We start from the raw sequence: 6230 nt of genomic DNA, 5'->3' as shown, positions 1-6230 counted from the left end.
AAGGATAGGTTGTTGAGGCATCTCATTTCGCTTGGAAATGTTCCCAACTCGTTGACATCGGTCACATGACTTAACAAAGCCCCATGAGTCCTTGAAGAGATGTGGCCACCAAAAACCACTTTGAAGAACCTTGGTAGCGGTCTTGGAAACACACATGTGCCCACCACTAGGGTCCGTGTGACACATCCTTAAAACACTAGGCACTTCTTCATTTGGAACACAACGCCTAAGCAAGCCATCAACCCCACGTTTGTATAAGATGGGATCATCCCACAAGTAGTGCCTTGCCTCTCTTTTGATTTTCTTCTTTTGGTTCTTTGAGAAAGAGGGTGGAAACTCCCCACATGCTAGAAAATTCACCAAGTCGGCATACCATGGGAGTTCCTTCACCTCTATGGCATACAAGAAGTCATCAAGAATTATATCTTCTATTGGTAAACCATCATCATGAATTTGATCCCCTTCAAGGCGAGAAAGATGGTCCGCCACAACATTCTCCGCACCCTTCTTGTCCCTAATCTCAATCTCAAAAGCTTGCAATTCAAGCACCCATCGAATCAACCTAGGCTTGGACTCTTTCTTGGCAAAGAGATATTTGAGGGCCGCATGATCCGTGAAGACTATGGTCTTGGAACCCAACAAGTAACATCGGAATTTCTCAAAAGAGTGCACAATTGCCAAAAATTCTTTTTCCGTTGTTGTGTAGTTCCTTTGGGCCCCATTGAGAGTCTTGGACATATAGTAAATCACATGAAGCTTCTTGTCCACCCGTTGCCCCAAAACACCTCCAATCGCCCAATCATTCGCATCACACATCAACTCAAAAGGAAGATCCCACCTTGGGCCTTGAACAATAGGAGTAGAGATTAGGGCCTTCTTCAAACTATCAAATGCCTTCAAACATTTGTCATCAAAATTGAACTCAACATCCTTTTGAAGAAGGTCATTAAGGGGCTTAGCAATTAGTGAAAAATCCGTGATGAATCTTCTATAAAAACCCGCATGACCAAGGAACTATCTCACTCCTTTGACATTCACCGGAGGTGGAAGTTTCTCAATCACTTCTATTTTTGCCTTATCCACCTCAATGCCTCTATTTGAAATCTTGTGCCCAAGCACTATACCTTCCTCCACCATAAAGTGGCACTTCTCCCAATTCAAAACAAGATTGACTTTCACACATCTTGCCAAACACTTCTCAAGATTCACAAGGCACTCCTCAAAAGAAACACCCCCCACCGAAAAGTCATCCATAAAGACCTCCATTTCTTCCTCCAACATATCTCCGAAAATACTCATCATGCACCTTTGGAAAGTAGCGGGTGCATTGCATAACCCAAAGGGCATTCTCCGGTAGGCAAAGGTCCCATAAGGACATGTGAAGGTGGTCTTTTCTTGATCATTGGGGTGGATAGGGATTTGGAAGAATCCCAAATACCCATCGAGGAAACAATAAAACTTGTGCCTTGTTAGTCTTTCAAGCATTTGATCAATAAATGGAAGAGGAAAGTGATCCTTCTTGGAAGATGTGTTTAGACGTCTATAGTCTATACACATCCGCCAACCGGTGACCGTCCTAGTTGGAATGAGCTCACCCTTCTCATTCTCAACCACGGTCATGCCCCCTTTCTTTGGAACGACATGGACGGGGGAGACCCACCTAGAGCTAGAGATGGGGAATATGATTCCCGCATCCAATAGCTTGGTGATCTCCTTCTTAACTACCTCTCCCATTTGGGGATGTAGTTTCCTTTATCGTTCGATAGAGGGAAGGGCGCCTTCCTAAAGCGTTATGTGGTGTTGGCACAAGGCGGGGCTTATACCTTTAAGGTCATAAATTGTGTACCCCAAAGCACCTTGGTGTTCTCTCAAAACACCACATAACGCTTGAGCTTGGCTCACGCTCAAGGATGCACTAACTATCACGGGGTAAGTGGAATGAGGGCCCAAGAATTCATACCTAAGGTGTGATGGTAGAGGTTTAAGCTCTACCATAGGCACACCATTACCTTCTTTTGATGTGGCCGCTTGCAAAGCTTCATATCTTGAGATTTTCAAGCACATTTGCTCATCCACTTCCTCCACACTCCCATCAAGTAACTCCTCATAGAAATTCATCTCTTTGCATGATGCACCTACTTTGTCTTTGTTCAACAAAACATTCTCAAGAGCATCGTTAGAAGTGAGCACGTGCTCATGCATGGAAGACACAACAATATCAAGTGAATCAATCATCATACAGTTTTCCAAAGAAGAACATGGATACTTCATGCTCTCATTCAAATCAAATTCTATAACCTCTTCTCCTACCTTAAGGGAGATCTTTGCACTCCTCACATCAATCATGGCTCCCGAGGTAGCAAGAAAGGGTCTACCTAAAATGATTGGAATGGCAGCATCTTCATCCATTTCTAGAACAACAAAATCCACCGGGAACACAAACTTTCCCACCCTCAAAGGGACATCTTCTACCTTACCTTTTGGAAATTTGATTGACCTATCCGCTAATTGCAAGGTAATGTTAGAAGGTAAGAGTTCCCCTAGCTTAAGTCTTTGATAAACCGAATATGGCATTAGGCTCACACTAACTCCCAAGTCACATAAGGCATTATCAATTTGCATCTTGTTAATGGCACAAGGGATGGAGAAGTTTCCGGGGTCTTTCAACTTGGGTGGCATTTTGTTCATGATGATAGCACTACAATTTTCGGTCAAATTGACGGTCTCCACAACCTCACAAGTTCTTCTCCCACTCAAAACGTCTTTGAGGAATTTGGCATAGTTTGGCATTTGGTTGATCACATCGGTAAAAGGTAGAGAAAGATGAAGTTGTTTTAGCATCTCAATGAATCTCCCAAATTGTTCATCCAATTTGTGTCTCATGAATTTTTGTGGGTAGGGGAGCTTAGGTCTCACAATTTCTTTCTCTACTCTCACCTCTCTAGGTGTGTCAACCACAACCTCATCCAATGATGCCCTATCCCCCTCATTCTCAACAAAAACCTCCTTAGAAATCTCCTTATCTACACCCTTCCTAGGCAATCTCTCCTCAAGAACCTTTCCACTCCTTGTAACAATAGCATTCACGGGTTTCTTGGGATCAAGACCTTGGGAAGGTAAAGAAGAAGGACTTGCATGATCTTTCAAGGCAATAGCAAGTTGAGAGATTTGGTTTTCAAGCATTTTATTGTGGGTCATCATTTCATTGAATTTTTTATCACTAATGGCCATGTATGTGTTCAACAACTTGGTTTGATTCTCAATTATTTCTTCTAAATTAGTCCTAGGTGAAGAAGGTTGTGAATAGGAACTTTCACCTTGAGTCTTTGGAACAAATCCGGGTGGGGGACCTCTTTGAGAATTATTTTGAAAATTACCCCTCCCTTGATTGTTCCAATTACCCCTATTTTGACTTTGACCATAACCTTGATTATGATTACCACTACCTTGGTTATGATTTCCACTACCTTGGTTATGATTTCCATAACCTTGGTTTTGGTTACCATAACTTTGGCCTTGATTAACATAATTTTGGCTTTGATTTTGGCCACTATAACCTTGGTTATTATAGCTACCACGAGAACCTTGGTTCCCTTGGTTTCTATAACCACCACCATGGTTATAGTTGTCAAAATTGCCTTGGCCTTGGTAATTCCTATTCCATTGACCTCTTTGATTATCAAACCTTTAAACATTGTTATTTGACACATAATTCACATGCTCACTCTCATTGTTATCAAACTCATCAACACATTCATTAGGACAAGTACTAGAATCATGATCATACGATCCACATGCATCACAAAATAAATAACGCATAGGCATAATATGTGAAGAAGGAGGGGGTTGAGAGTTAGACGGAGTACCTCTCCCCTTAAATTGGGAGGGAAGATTCGAAGCTTGAGAAAAGGAAGAAGTGCTCTCCAACTTAGCTTTGATTGCGGTCACCTCCTTTCCCAAGTTTGTCATTTGGGAGGAAAGGTTGTTGATCGCATTTAGATGGTCCACCGAGTACAATGAAGATTGCTTGCTTGAAGAGTCCCTCTCCCCATCTTGCCAATCCCTATAGTATGTCACCACGTCCTCAATGATGTCCATAAGTTCTTCTTCGGTCTTGTTCATGATAGGGCCCCCGGCCCCTCCATCAAGGCATGACTTGCCTTGAGGACTTAAACCGCCATAGAAGATTTGGATCACTTGGTATGTTGGGATTCCGTGGTGAGGGCACTCCCTTTGATACTCTTTAAATCTCTCCCATGCTTCGTAAAGGCTTTCACTTGGCCTTTGCTTGAACCCTTGAATCAAGGCCCTTGCCTCCGCCGTCTTCTTTTGAGGGTAGAAGCGGGACAAGAAGGCCTTTGTGACATCGTCCCAACTTGAGGCGGATGAATTCTTGAGAAACCCCATTGACTTTGATGGTGTTGCAATACTTTTCAAACTCCTTAAGATGGTTCAATGGGCTCTCATTCTTAGCCCCACAATATTGTCTCCTCTCAATTAAGGTGATCATTGCCGGTCGAATTTCGAAGTCATTTGCCGGTGTAGTAGGTGGAGCTATGCCGCTCTCAAACCTATATGCACCGGGCAGTCAAAGCTCCTTCAAGGCCACTCTAGGATTTTCACCCATGCCTTGCTCTTCTTGAATCTCTTCTTCGCTTGAAGAACTATAACCCACGGATCTATTAGCCACTCTCCTTCTTGAAAGAGTTCTCTCAATTTCCGGATCAAGGGGAACAATGGAACGATCACGGGTTCTATGCATGCAAAACTCAAAAAAAATATTAGTAGCACGGCTACAAGTGTAGCCTAAAGAAACAAAATCTTTTTGTATTTTTCAAAAAAAAAGAAGTAGACTCAACAACAAAAGCTAAACACCAATAACACTCCCCGGCAATGGCGCCATTTTGACAAGAGGAAAATGCATGTCGTTATCTACCCTTTCCCCAAGTCAAACTAAATTTGTAAACACCTAACCAACCTTATATGAATATAGGGCAAGTTAAGGGTCGATCCCAAGGGAATGCAATGATGCAAACTAAAGTCTAAGTCAAGCTACCTCGAAGACGAAATTGAGATTATGGTTGGTACTAAAGTGAACTAAAACAAGTTTAAAGTAATCAAAGGTCTAAACACTAGGGATATGGGTTCCACATGCAAGATCAATGATAATGCTAGTTTAAAGCTCAATCAATTAATTCAAGTATTGCAATGGACAAACAATAGTAGCAATCAAGAGAGTTCAAATGCTATCCCCTATAGGCCAATCTAGTGGTCATTATGAGAGGCAAACCAAGAAGAATCACAAACAAACTCAATCAATTAGAGCAACCTTCAAATCAATTGTTCATGTCATTAAGAGTTGCAATGCAATCTTGATTAATCTTATAGGGTGATCAATCCTAGTCTAATCAATCTCACGCAAAACTATGTCAACCAATTTAATTGCAACAAATCAATCAATCAAAGAGCATCAACTAGCAATTCCATTAATCAAACATGCTTCCCCCTTTCCCTAGCTACTAATCTACTCACTAATCATGTTGAAATTCAAGAACAAATAACTAGAAATTGCATTGATCATCATTCTATATCAAAATCTAATGGAAATCAAAGTATTCAATAATATCAAACTCAAATCCAAAGAAAAACAAGCATCAAGCATAAATCAAATAGCAAGTAAGTAAGAGATGAAAGAAGGAAGAGATTCTCACTAAAATTGATGATTGAAAATGAAGAAATCCAAACTTGATTGATCAAATATTGAGTTACAAATCCAAAACCAAGAACTTCTCTCTAACTTCTCTCTAAATTCTCTCTCTAAAACTAAGCTAATTAAATATTATCAAAAAGTTGGTTTTAAAAAGGAAATACAATTCTATTTATAAGCTAAGAAGAAATCGGCAGCTCCCGCGCCCTCTCCCGATAGACCCGCGCCCGCAGAGAAATGGGTACGGAACCCTCCGCGGGCTATCTGGGCAGTACCCGCGCCCGCGGCATTTGGGACCCGCGCCCGCGGCAATGACACCCGCGCCCGCGGCTAATCCCCTGCTCCCAAAGACTGATCAGGGGGGGCTGCGGTCTCTCTGAATGGAGCGTTCTCTCCATTTTACCCGCGCCCGCGGAGAGCCCTCGGGGCAACCGCGGCAAGTTCCTGCCTCGATTTGGCACTTTTGAGCAACTTGGGCCCGCGCCCGCGGCCTGCTGGAATTGCCTTGGAGACCTCTCCGAGG

General features: G+C 42.4%; 1 pseudogene; it reads left to right on the top strand.

Annotated features, from left to right (window-relative positions):
- Positions 1-4210: 4210 nt before the first annotated feature.
- LOC145569724 (small nucleolar RNA R71) lies at positions 4211-4309 on the top strand (annotated as a pseudogene).
- The last annotated feature ends 1921 nt before the right edge of the window (positions 4310-6230 follow it).

Source organism: Chenopodium album, chromosome 11 (genome assembly GCF_948465745.1).
Source record: "Chenopodium album chromosome 11, dcCheAlbu1.1, whole genome shotgun sequence".
NCBI lineage: Eukaryota > Viridiplantae > Streptophyta > Magnoliopsida > Caryophyllales > Amaranthaceae > Chenopodium > Chenopodium album.
The sequence above is the reverse complement of the archived record's forward strand: the minus strand, read 5'-3'. Positions and strand labels throughout refer to the sequence as shown.